Below are 12443 nucleotides of genomic sequence, written 5' to 3' on the forward strand. Positions count from 1 at the left end.
GCTGTGTTCATCTTACTTCGTACAAGCATCTCCATGAGGTTTGAACAACACAATGTCAGCCTTTCTGCCTCAGCCTCCAGAGCTTGTATTGTAGGTGTGAGCTACCACCTGGCTTCTGGTCCTATTTTTAAAGACATCTTAGAGACTAAAACGTCGTTAAATTTTCATAGTGCGTTCCCAGCTTCATCTCTGCCGTGTAGTGTGAGGTGCATGTAAATGATTTTGTCCTGCCTGCTGGACAAGAAGCTATGGGGTTACCCGGGCCCTCTTCCTGGGCAGTGTTGGCAGCTAGCAATGAAGCAGTTGTGTTCCTTCTATAGTGGAGTGTACTCTGGGGGCGTCTGCTTCCCTAAATCTTCACTCCATTGTTCACCTACAGCAATGGTTCTCAACCTTCTCAAAGCTGTGACTTCTTAATACGGTTCCTCATGTTGTGGTGATCCCACCCCACAACCATAAAATTATTTTCATTGCTACTTCATAGCTGTAATTTTGTAACTGTTATGAATAATAAGTAGACATTTGATATGCAGAATATCTTATATGTGACCCCTCTGAAAGGGTCATCTCAACCTCCCAAGTTGAGAAACACTGGTCTACAGTCATGTGCAGCCACGTATGGTGTTTTACCAAAGAGAAGACAGCACAATTGATACAAGCCTCCTTCAAGCTTGGGTCACAAAGCCTCTGAGTTTCTTGTGTGTATTTCCCTACCAGGGCTGGAGGCCAGGAAAATGTTTGTATTTTGAGTAGGAGCTCTAGAGTCTGAACTCTAGAACCCGTGTAATAAAGGTGGAGAGTTTGTAATTGCAGTTCTGGGAGACAGAGGCAAGTGGATTCCTGGGGCTTGCTCTCATCCAGCCCAGCTGGACCAGCATCCCAAAACACAAGGTAGGCAGCACTTGAAGAATGACACCCAAGGTTAACGTCTGGCTTCTACATGTGGGAGCACACACACACACGCACACGCACACACACACAGAGTCATATACACACAGACACGGGATAGCCTTTATCAGACTAGATCTTTTCTTTTCCTTAGTATTTATTTTTAATTAATTAATTAATTAATTTTGAGGCAGAGTTTCTCTGTATAGCCCTGACTGTCCTGGAACTCACTCTGTAGACCAGATTAGCTTTGAACTCAGAGATCTGCCTGCCTCTGCCTCCTGAGTGCTGGGATCAAAAGTGTGTGCCACCATTGCCTGGCTGGATCTTTCCCAGACAATGGAGAATAGAATGCACCTACTCTCATCTCCCAAACCTGGAACGAATCCAGATTATCTAATGAGCAAGAAAATGAATGCTTTAGTTACTATGCACATTGAGATCAGACTGTTACAGCAAACAGCAAACCCTGATATAGTCTCCTTTTCTTCCTTTGCCCCAACACCTATTGAATAACCTCTGATACAGGATTTTACTTGGCTTGCCAATTATTGGTAGGAGGACATTCATGAGACACACGCTTTTAGACCCTCGCCATCCCTGGCCTGAAGATGAGAAGCCAGTGTAGATGACATTAAAGTGTTTTGAAGTGGCACAAAGTGTTCATCAGATGTACCGACTCCAGATCATCGTCAGTGAGGCCTGTAGTGCTGTGCTGGGAAACTCTGGGGTGGTGTCCAGGCTCATAGGGAAAAAGGATGGTTAATGAGGGATAACTGCTGTAGGCAGGTGAAGTCAGAACCATGGCAGGGGCTCAAAAACTACATCATCCCTGGGGCTGCAGCCAAGCCTCTGGCTGCAGGAGGAAGGCGTTCCTAGAAATACAACTCACATTTCCCATTAAGGCAGCTTCCTTGCCACAGCTCTAATTTGTAGAAGTTGCTCTCTCTCTCTCTCTCTCTCTCTCTCTCTCTCTCTCTCTCTCTCTACCTGTGTGTGTGTGTATATATATCTTATTGGAAGATTTAATAGGCCAAGTAACAAATGAAGTTTAGACAACCTCTGTCCGCCTATGTTTGGCTTGACAAGTTCATGAATCAGGTCTTTTTTCACAACTCAAAAATTCTAGTAAAACAGTTTATTTTATTTTATTTTTCGTTTTGATGGATGGTCTCACTATACGGCCCAAGCTGGTCTAAAAGCTCAATCGTGCTTCTGCTTGCAGAGCGGTGTAATTTCAGGTGGGAAGCTGCCATTCTCGGCTTCATGAGAACAGCTTTGAAAGCTCCCAGGCTTCAGGGTCTGAACAGTGGATATACAGAGATGATTTACTCTCTGGTCCCACCAGCTTTTAAAGCTATGACTGATTAACTCCCTGGCTAGTTTATTGACTGACCTGGAAAATAAACAGTAGAACAAGAATAGGAAATGGTCTCTCCATATAAACAAGCATCCGTTTCCTCTCTTCTGCAGTTGCTCTCAAGAAGCAAATCCTTCCTTCCTCCCTCCCTCCCTCTCTCCTTCCCTGTCTTCCTTCCTTCCTTCCTTCCTTCCTTCCTTCCTTCCTTCCTTCCTTCCTTCCTTCCTTCCTCCCTCTCTCCCTCCCTGTCTTCCTTCCTTCCTTCCTTCCTTCCTTCCTTCCTTCCTTCCTTCCTTCCTTCCTTCCTCCCTCTCTCCCTCCCTGTCTTCCTTCCTTCCTTCCTTCCTTCCTTCCTTCCTTCCTTCCTTCCTTCCTTCCTTCCTTCCTTCCTTCCTCCCTCTCTCCCTCCCTGTCTTTCTTCCTTCCTTCCTTCCTTCTTCCTTCCTTCCTTCCTTCCTTCCTTCCTTCCTTCCTTCCTCCCTCTCTCCCTCCCTGTCTTCCTTCCTTCCTTCCTTCCTTCCTTCCTTCCTTCCTTCTCTCTCTCCCTCTCCCTCTCCCTCTCCCTCTCCCTCTCCCCCCTCTGTCTCTCTCTTTCTTTTTCTAGACAGGGAGACAGGGTTTCTCTGTGTAGCCCTGGTTGTCTTGAAACTTCCACCCTGTGGATCATAAACTCAGAGATTCCCCCTGCCTCTGCCTCTACCTCCCAAGGGCTGGGATTAAAGGTGTGCACCACGGACAGCAGGCTGATCACATGGTTTTTAAGCTCCCGGTTACTACCTTACGGACGACCAAAGGCTGATGTTCAGATGCATGTGACTGAGTCTATCTCACATCAAATCCATTAAAACCTCAGCCTGGTTTCTTTAACAAGTCTGTTAGAGATGCCCTGTTTCAAAGGCTGTACGGGAGAATTAATACCATATCAGTGCAAAATGAAGTCTATGAATTAGTGGAGAGATTCAAGTAATTTCTAGTCATGAAGAAACAGATATATTCAAAATTGAAGAATAGCCTGCAAAATAGCTAATCTCGACAGAATCTCAAAAGGAGTCAATATCATGAAAGACTACCCCAAAAATGGTTGAAGGATTACTTTATATGCCATATGACACAGGCCAAACTAAATAGAACACACAAATGGTAGACAAATGGCTATTTCTTAGCATAATGTAGAGACTTAAACTTTATATTTGGGAAGAGGGTTCTAACATGTTTACGGCTTGGGTGACATGACTGTGGGTGACAGGAAGAGGCTTGTTCCTAGACACAGATGAGTGTGATGTCAGACTCACCTCCTGTGATGTGTGGTACCCAGAAAGGAGAAGCATCTTGGGAGGAGTAGGTACAGGCATCAGCCTTTGTGGTTGGCTATCTGTAGCTTTGAATTTTTCAAATGAAATTTGATAGAAATAAAAACACTTGCAATAATTTATATTTTATTTTTACTGCATCAAATTCAGTGCTTAAGATGGGGTGTGAATCAGTAATTTTAGATCTTTAGATATGGAATATATTGTTAAATGTGGAAAGTAACATCAGGTGTAGGGTAATATGCTTGTATTTCCTCATTTGAGTGGGAGGGGCAGGAGACCAGCTCGGTTACATTAGACTCTCTACAAGAAAACAAATATGGAAAGTAGAAGGCAGGGGCTCACTCGTTAGTCTATCATTACTTGTAATCTCTGTGTGTTTCTGGATCCTTGATGCCTGTACAAAGAATTGGAAAAGATGCACACACCAACACGGAAGCAGGAAGTTTTATTAAGAGCAAAGTGAAAGTAACAAATTATTTCAAAGAGAGAAAAAGTACTGAAGGGCTCACATTATTGTTTGGTGTGTAGGAGAAGGAGGTGGCTACCAGAGCATATAGCAAGGTCATTCTCTATTTTGATTGGCAGGTTTGAGTTATATATGATGCACATGATTTCAACCATATGCACTCTCAATTATGCATAGTCACTATGTCTTAGTTAGGGTTTTATTGCCATGAAGAGACACCATGACCAAGAATTTTTATAAAGGGAAGCATTTAATTGGGGCTGGTTTACAGGTTCAGAGAGGTTCAGTCCAGTATCATCAAGACAGGAACATAGCAGCATCCAGACAGGAATGGTACAGGAGTAGCTGAGAGCTCTACATCTTTATCCAAAGGAAACCAGGAGCAGACTGGCTTCCACATGGCTAAGAGGAGGGTCTCAAAGCCCACCTCTACAGTGACACACTTCCTCCAACAAGGCCATACTTCCTAATAGTGCCACTCCTTGGGCCAAGCATATACAAACCACCACACACTGGAGAGCAAATAACATGTTCTTCCTCACCGTTCACCCAGTGGACAGACACAGTTTGTCTTATTATACATCCGTCAAAAGCTGTCTAGGCTGGATATGCCCCCTCATTCCCATACTTGATATAGCTGTAAAATATTCACATAGAAACTATCTGTGAAAGCAGAGTCGCTGATAGTTGTTAGGGATGGAAAACCTTCATTGTTCAGAGTGCTGTGCATACACAGCTTTATGCCGAAGGGGATCCTAGGTTGCTAGGTTCATTGCTGGGAGAGGAGTGTGTACATAGCCCCAGGAAAGTGGAGTTCCAAGTTGCTAAGATATTCTGCATGCTTGCCTGCTTCACCATCATTTCTTAAAAACAGCATACATATATTTCTTTTTAGTTGATATGTTTATTTATGGTACAGATCATGACGTTTCGATAAATGAATATGTAATAATCAGACCAGGGAACCATTATCCTATCCTATCATTTTTACATGATTATTATACTTTCCCTTTCTAATTTTTCTCGTTCTCTCTATAAGTGACATCACATGACAATTTACATTTACATTCTGTCTTAGTCAGGGTTTCTATTCCTGCACAAACATCATGACCAAGAAGCAAGTTGGGGAGGAAAGGGTTTATTCGGCTTACACTTCCATACTGCTGTTCATCACCAAGGAAGTCAGGACTGGAACTCAAGCAGGTCAGGGAGCAGGAGCTGATGCAGAGGCCATGGAGGGATGTTCTTTACTGGTTTGCCTCTCCTGGCTTGCTCAGCCTGCTCTCTTATAGAACCCAAGACTACCAGCCCAGAGATGGTCCCACCCACAAGGGGCCTTTCCCCCTTGATCACTAATTGAGAAAATGCCTTACAGTTGGATCTCATGGAGGCATTTCCTCAACTGAAGGTCCTTTCTCTGTGATAACTCCAGCTGTGTCAAGTTGACACAAAACTAACCAGTACACATTCCCTATAACCAATGGCTATTCCTTAGAATTTCCTACCATTGTATATTCTAGGCCCTCTCTTTTTATTAGATATTTTCTTTATTTACGTTTCAAATGTTATACCCTTTCCCTTATCCCCCCCCTCCCAGAATCCCCCTATCCTATCTCCCTCCCCCCTACTTCTATGAGGGTGTTCCTCCACCCATCCATCTACCCTCTCCTGCCTCATCACCCTAGCATTCCCCTACACTGGGACATCGAGCCTTCACAGGACCAAGGGCCTTTTCTTCTATTGAGGACATCCTCTGCTACACATGCAGCTGGAGCCATGGGTCCCTCTGTGTGTATTCTTTGGTTGGTGGTTTAGTCCCTGGGAGCTCTGGGTGGTCTGGTTGGTTGATATTGTTGTTCTTCCTATGGGGTTGCAAATCTCTTCAGCTCCTTCAGTCCTTTCACTAACTCCTCCATTGGGGTCCCCATGTTCAGTCCAATGGTTGGCTTCAAGCATGCACCTCTGTATTTGTCAGGCTTTGGCAAAGCCTCTCTGGAGACAGCTATACCAGGCTCTTGTCAGCAAGATCATAATCCTAAACAGTGGAATCTACGGCACAGAAATAATAGAAATGAGACAAAGCCAGATATTCTGAACAAGACAGGCAAAGCTCCCTCACTGGAAGGGATACTGGACAACTCAGAGGCAGAGGCACAGTGCTAGAAGATGTTTTCTTTCTTGAATACAGCATTCTAACAGTGATTTTGCAGGTTAGCTGGCCAGTAGCCTATCCCAGAGCTCCTGAGTTATTCATTGTCTTATATGAACGTCCTGGCCTCATGGTTTTGTTGGGTTTTATGCTTGTGCTTATATTGCTGAGAAAGCACCAGGGTTAGGAATTTTTTTTTTTAAGATTTATTTATTATTATACATAAGTACACTGTAGCTGACTTCAGACACACTAGAAGAGGGCATCAGATCTCATTACGGGTGGTTGTGAGTCACCATGTGGTGGCTAGGATTTGAACTCAGGACCTTTAGGAAGAACAGTCAGCGCTCTTACCCGCTGAGCCATCTCACCAGCCCCCAGGGTTAGGAATAAGATACATGTATTTTCTCCAAGGGCAATAGGCCAAGTAATGCTATATTACAGTTGTGAACCAAATCCCAACTGATCGTCATGCCTACAGGCTTAGTAGAGTCCAACTCAGTTTTGAGGCAGCAAAGGAAACAGACACAATATGAAGACAGACGTCAGTCCACTTTAGTCTCTGCTGAATGTTTGTGTGGCTGCTTCTAACTTGGTTTTCTATTGGTCTTGGCCTAAGGGATCCTGTCTGTAAATTTTCTGGCTTTTTAGCCTAACCTTGTTTTACGACCAAGCTGTCAAAAGTGTGCTTTTTGTGGGTAACTGGGGAAGGGACAAGGACTTATTTACCTTTGTCCTCTTGCACAACTACCACTTTCAATGTTCCGGCATGGTTTTATTCTTCAATGATGCCACAACTTAGATTTTTAATTAGTGATGCATTGATAACTGTTTAGTTTGCCTCTTTCTCTACTTTGTAGATTCTAGTTTCAGTGAACAGTTCTACAGACAGGTTTCCGGGTCAAGTGTTGGTGTGTGTGTTTGTGTGTGTGTGTGTGTGTGTGTGTGTGTGTGTGTGTGTGTGTGTGGTCTAATGAAAGCAAGTCTTTGCAAGCAGCTACCTGCACCTGAAGATGTTTACACTGCCCACTGGCCAGCCAGCTGAGAGCTTTGCATCTCTTTAGATGAGGTTTTTCAAACTGAGAGCAAGAGGTCTGCGAGTAGCAGGGGCTCTTTAAGGTTTTAAAACATGAAACAAACTTCTCTTCTGAAGCTTGGATGAGTGAGCTTAAAAGTGATGTCTCTGACCCCACGGAGCTGTCATGTGATGCCAGCTCAGTCAACATCCCCAGTGAGCTGCAACCACCCACCGAGATGCTCCCAGGCTCCTGACCCTAGTGAGCTAAGCCTTGATGGTTGCTTTCAGCTGCCAGGTTTGAGAGTGATGTTTGAGGCGGCCAGGGATGACTAACGCAGATTTGAGATGTGGGTCGTGGCCAAAACAAAAGCTTAGCACGTAGACGTAGACGAGCTCTGCATAAAAGAAGCTGCTAGGTGATTATGAGCACATCAAAAGGAGATCGTCATTAGTCATCAGGGAAAATGCATATTAAAACCACGATGAATACCACTGTACACCCACCAGGAAGGCTAAAATTAAAAAGATTGACAATTCCAACTTCTGGTGAGGCTATGGGATTAGTGACTGTCTCTTTAGGACTGTGCAAAACCGTGCAGTCATTTTGAAAAACTAAGAAAGTTTTGTGTGTGTGTGTGTGTGTGTATGTGTGTGTGTGAAGCTTTTGTTGTTGACCCAGAAAGTACATAGGTATGTTTATACCAGTAGAAACAGTTGCATGTGCTGGAGAAAGGAAGCTAATACATATGCTCTTAGCATTGGCAGGTCCTCACTATAGGCCTAAGCTGCAATCAGCTCAAGCCACTCATCGGTAAGGGACTGGGTAAGCCATGGTTTATGCAGGCAGTGCGGTGCTACTCCACTATGCAACTGTGCAGAGGTGGGTAGGAAGCACACAGACACCCATGGGAGGGTCTCAAAAGCATGACTGTGTGTCATCCTAGTGCTTGCCACCTGGTTCTTTATACACCACTTGTGACACAAAACACACCTATGATGATAAAAGTAACTACTAGTTGTCTTTGGTTAGTAAGTCGGTCAGTTTATTTTTTTTTAACTTTTTATTGATCGTGAATTTCCCATCATGCACCCCAACCCCACCCATCTCCCTGTCCCTTCATACCCACCCCTCCAGCCTTGCAACCTCCCCACAAAAGAAACAAAAAATTTAAAGCCAAAAAATAAAAATAAATAAAAAATTAAAAACAACATCAACAGCAAAACCATCACTCCGTGGGAGCAAAACCATCACACAGTACACCCTTTGCTCAGACAGCTTTATTTGCAAATATTCTTCGCAACGAGTCATTGGTCTGGTTTGAGGCCTGGTACACTATTGATACTGGATTCTTACTGGAAATCCTCTTGGATATCCTGTGGTCGCCCTGTGTAATGGAGATCCTGTAGCTTTTGGATCTGCAGGGCAGGGTCCTTCACCTGCTCCAGCAGTTCATAGATGGGGTAGATATTGGGGTGGACCAACTCAAATCCCTGGATCTGGATCTGGGTGGTAGCTAGGTTGGTCAGCCTGCCAGCTTTGTTGCTCTCCCACCACCAGGGGGAGCTCTACAGTGCTGCCTAGGCCAGGTACAAGGGCCACGCTCTTTATTGCTGTAGCTGGCGAGAAGTGGGGTTGGCTCCACTCAGCCCTTGGATATCAATATGTCCCCAGGCAGCAGCCCGGACCAGGGAAGTTGCATGGTCTTTAGTGGTAACATGGGCCATCGGCACAGACCCCAGACATGGCCCTTGGCTGGCTGCAGCATGGGCTAGAACATCACCATGGCCTCATGCGACAGTGCAGGCTACTCATACCGGGTTGCTTCTCTCCACCCTCAAGGTCTAGTTCCATCTCTCTCCATAGTTCACAGTCCGGCTCCTGATTCCCTCCCATCTCTCCACTATGTACTTGCGCATTGTAGTGGTGCCCTTGGTGGGCCGGCCATGAGGCAGACAGGCCTCTGGGAGTCTTCCACCCACGCCACTGTCACTAGGCTGGCCTCTCTTGGTACGTTATGTTGACCAAGAGGAAAGAATTCCATAAGGTGATGTGAATTTTATTTGAAGGGCAGTCATTTTGGTTAGGGTTTCAATTGCATGGCCATGGGACACCATGACCAAAAAGTAAGCCAGCCGTGGAGGAAAGAGATTGTTTGACTCACACTTCCATATTGTAGCCCATCACTGAAAAAGGCCAGAACAGGAAACCAAACAGAGCAGGAACCTGGAGGAAGGAGCTGATGCAGAGGCTACGGACATGTGCTATTTATTGGCTTGCTCCTTATGATCTGCCCAGCCTGCCCTCCTATAGAACCCAGGACTACAAGCCCAGGGATGGCACCATACACAATTGATGGCCCTTGCTCACCAATCACTAATTAAGAAAATGCTCTACATGTTTGCCTATAACACAATCTCATGACGGGCATTTTCTTAACTGAGGTTCCCTTCTCTCAGATGACCCCAGCCTGTGTCAAGTTGACAGAAAACTACCCAGCACAGCAGCTTACTGGATCATTATGTTTTAATAAAAAAAAAAATCACAAAAAGATATCCTAAGATGTAGTCATTTGATTATAATATGTAAATTCTGTTTTGACATATAGCAAGAACGAAAACAACAAACCCAAATCTTCCCTGTGGCCCTGGATCTTGTCTTTTATTCCTCCAATGAATTTAATCTTTTCAGTCTTCTCCATAGTATGCTGCCAGTCAGGTCTGCCGTCCAGTTTTTTCCTCTTGCTGTACTCTGTGAACGCAAATATTTCCCAACCAATCTTCCTCCAGTTGATCCAGGACTTCGGTTGTCATAGCAATGGTTCTCTGGAAAGCAGACCTCAGGCAAGGATTAAGTGTTAGCACTTTATGTGGGAGGTACAACCCCACACAGCTGGTCGCCTTGTGTATTAGTTTTCTAGGACTGCTGTAATGGAGTGACTGAAGTCCTTAAAACAACAGAGATGTACTGTGTGGTAGTTCTGGAGGCCAGAAGTTCAGAGTGTCAGGGTGTGGCTAAACCATGCTTTCTGGGCAGCTCCTGGGGGGGGGGGGGGATGTGGTGGTGGTGGGGAGAATCTTCATTGCTTCTCAGAGCTGATGTTTGCAGAAATTCTCCCTGGGCTTGTAGACACATAGCACCAATCTCAGTCTCCCTTGTTATTTAGCAAAATCTTCCCTGTGTGTCTATGTGTCTATGTCTTTCCTTTGTGTAAGGATAAAACGTTGGCTTAGAGCCCCCACCCTTCTTCATTTGACCATGACTTTATCTGGTCATGAGCACACATGCAAAGGACCCTATTTCCAGGTGAAATCACACAGATTTCTTTTGTATATTTGTGGGGATACCATTCTGTTGAAAAACCAACATAAGCTTATCTCTACTAGCTTACAAATAAATGAGACTCAGACTATGGTTATTTTATTTGACTGTGACAATTACTGGGCGTAACCCCTAATCTACTTTTCTAGGCTGGCCTGGCTCTCTCCCCAGTAGTGTATCCCGGACACTTGCTGTTTCTCCTGGACAAGTACGTGCTCATAGTCCATCTCCTCCCATGGTGCTTTCTTCTCTTTCCTCTTCATTCTTTCTTTTCTCCCCCTTCCACCCCTATCAACCAGGTAACTCAAAAAACCTGCCCACTATAATCCCTCCAGTAATTGGCTGCAGCCCATTTTTATTTAACCAACAGTTTTAAATTAAGGAACAGGGTTTGTACAACAAAAGCTTGTTAACAGTGAGAATTCACACACAGGGTACAGAATTTAGCATTGCAACACACAGCAGCAGACTAGACCTCAACACCATCCAATGGTCACACAGGTTGTGTGAAGAGTCTGTGCCCTGGAGCCATCCACCGGAGGGAGAAAGTGAGATAATGTATGTGATTGCTGGCACCTCCCACAGGCCACATTTCATGGAGAGCGAGTTAGATCCTTAGCAGCTCAGCCTCGTTGGCAGTGCTAGGCCCCGATCCTGAAGCTTGTTTTTCATCATGGAAGTGAATCCCAGCAAATCCCAGGTGTGTGGCTTGTGAGCCTCAGACAGTGGCCCACAGGAGCTACTGTGGAGTCGTGCAGTTGACTGCTATGGAGGGGTAGGTGGTGTTTGAAAGGATTCCAGGCTTTGCTCAAATGTCACTTTCTAAGGAAGGTGTCTCCTGGTTATATAAAACAGAAGTCCTAGCCTCACTTCCACTTTTGCTTGTCTTCATAGTATCCTCCCTAACTAAATGTAACATAAAATGTTTATTTGCGTATATTTTTCATTTATCCACTACCACAACAGTCCATGCAAATAGAGAATTTTGTTTTCTGCTCTTTCCTCAGAGCCTAACAGAAAACCCAGCACAATGAAAATGCTCAGTAACTTTATTGGATTGGATCACAAGAGCCCCTACTCCATGGACCGACTGTCGGAAGACAGCAGACCTGATGGCAGAGGAGTTGGTTATGTTGGCTGCAAACAGCACTGTCTTAATTAAGCATGTCAGGGCCTAGGTTTGGAGGAAATGATGCCCGTATGCACAAGATCTGAATAGCTCAAGTCCTGGAGGAGGCAGTAGCAGCCTGGATCCTAGAGACTTCTGGCAAACAGACAGCTGAAGGAGTTGCAGGGGGAGGGATCTCTTCTCATTTGGACTTGGAGAGCTGAACTCTACCATGACGGGAAGGACTTCCCCATGCAAGGTCACAATGAATAAACCTATCTTCCTGTGCTGGATAGTTTTATGTCAATTTGACACAAGCTAGAGTCATCTGAGAGAAGGATTCTACCTTGCCCTGGGTAGCAAGCCAGTAAGCAGAACTCTTTTATGGTCTCTGCATCAGCTCCTGCCTCTAGGTTCCTGCCCTGTTTGAATTCCTGTCTTGACTTCCTTCAGTGATAAACAGTGATGTGGAAAATGTAAGCCAAATAAACCCTTTCCTTCCCAGGTTGCTTTTAGTCATGGTGTTTCATCATAGCAATGTAGGGGTGGGGCTGATGCTAAGGTCCTGTTCCCCCAAGTGGTTCTTGATCTAACAGTAAAGAAGCCATGGGCAGGACTTCTGGGTCCCCATAGGCAAGAAATAGACCCAAAAAGAGGAGAGAGAGAGAGAGAGAGAGAGAGAGAGAGAGAGAGAGAGAGAGAGAGAGTTTGCTATTCTTCTGAGGGAGAAAAGGTGGCTAGCCATGTGAGATCTTGGGAGAAGCAGCCATGGGTTGCTTCTCTAGGCAGGAGAATGGGGTGTTTATCTGGGACTAGATATAA

The 12443-nt window shown here is 45.0% G+C and overlaps 1 long non-coding RNA gene across 1 annotated transcript; it reads left to right on the plus strand.

Annotated features, from left to right (window-relative positions):
* Positions 1–764: 764 nt before the first annotated feature.
* On the plus strand, positions 765–11942 carry Gm39845. Its single transcript, XR_866416.1, has 3 exons — positions 765–891; positions 10663–10721; positions 11521–11942. It is a non-coding gene; the product is annotated as a predicted gene, 39845 (long non-coding RNA).
* The last annotated feature ends 501 nt before the right edge of the window (positions 11943–12443 follow it).

Source organism: Mus musculus, chromosome 2, assembly GCF_000001635.26.
Source record: "Mus musculus strain C57BL/6J chromosome 2, GRCm38.p6 C57BL/6J".
In the NCBI taxonomy this organism is placed as follows: Eukaryota; Metazoa; Chordata; class Mammalia; order Rodentia; family Muridae; genus Mus; species Mus musculus.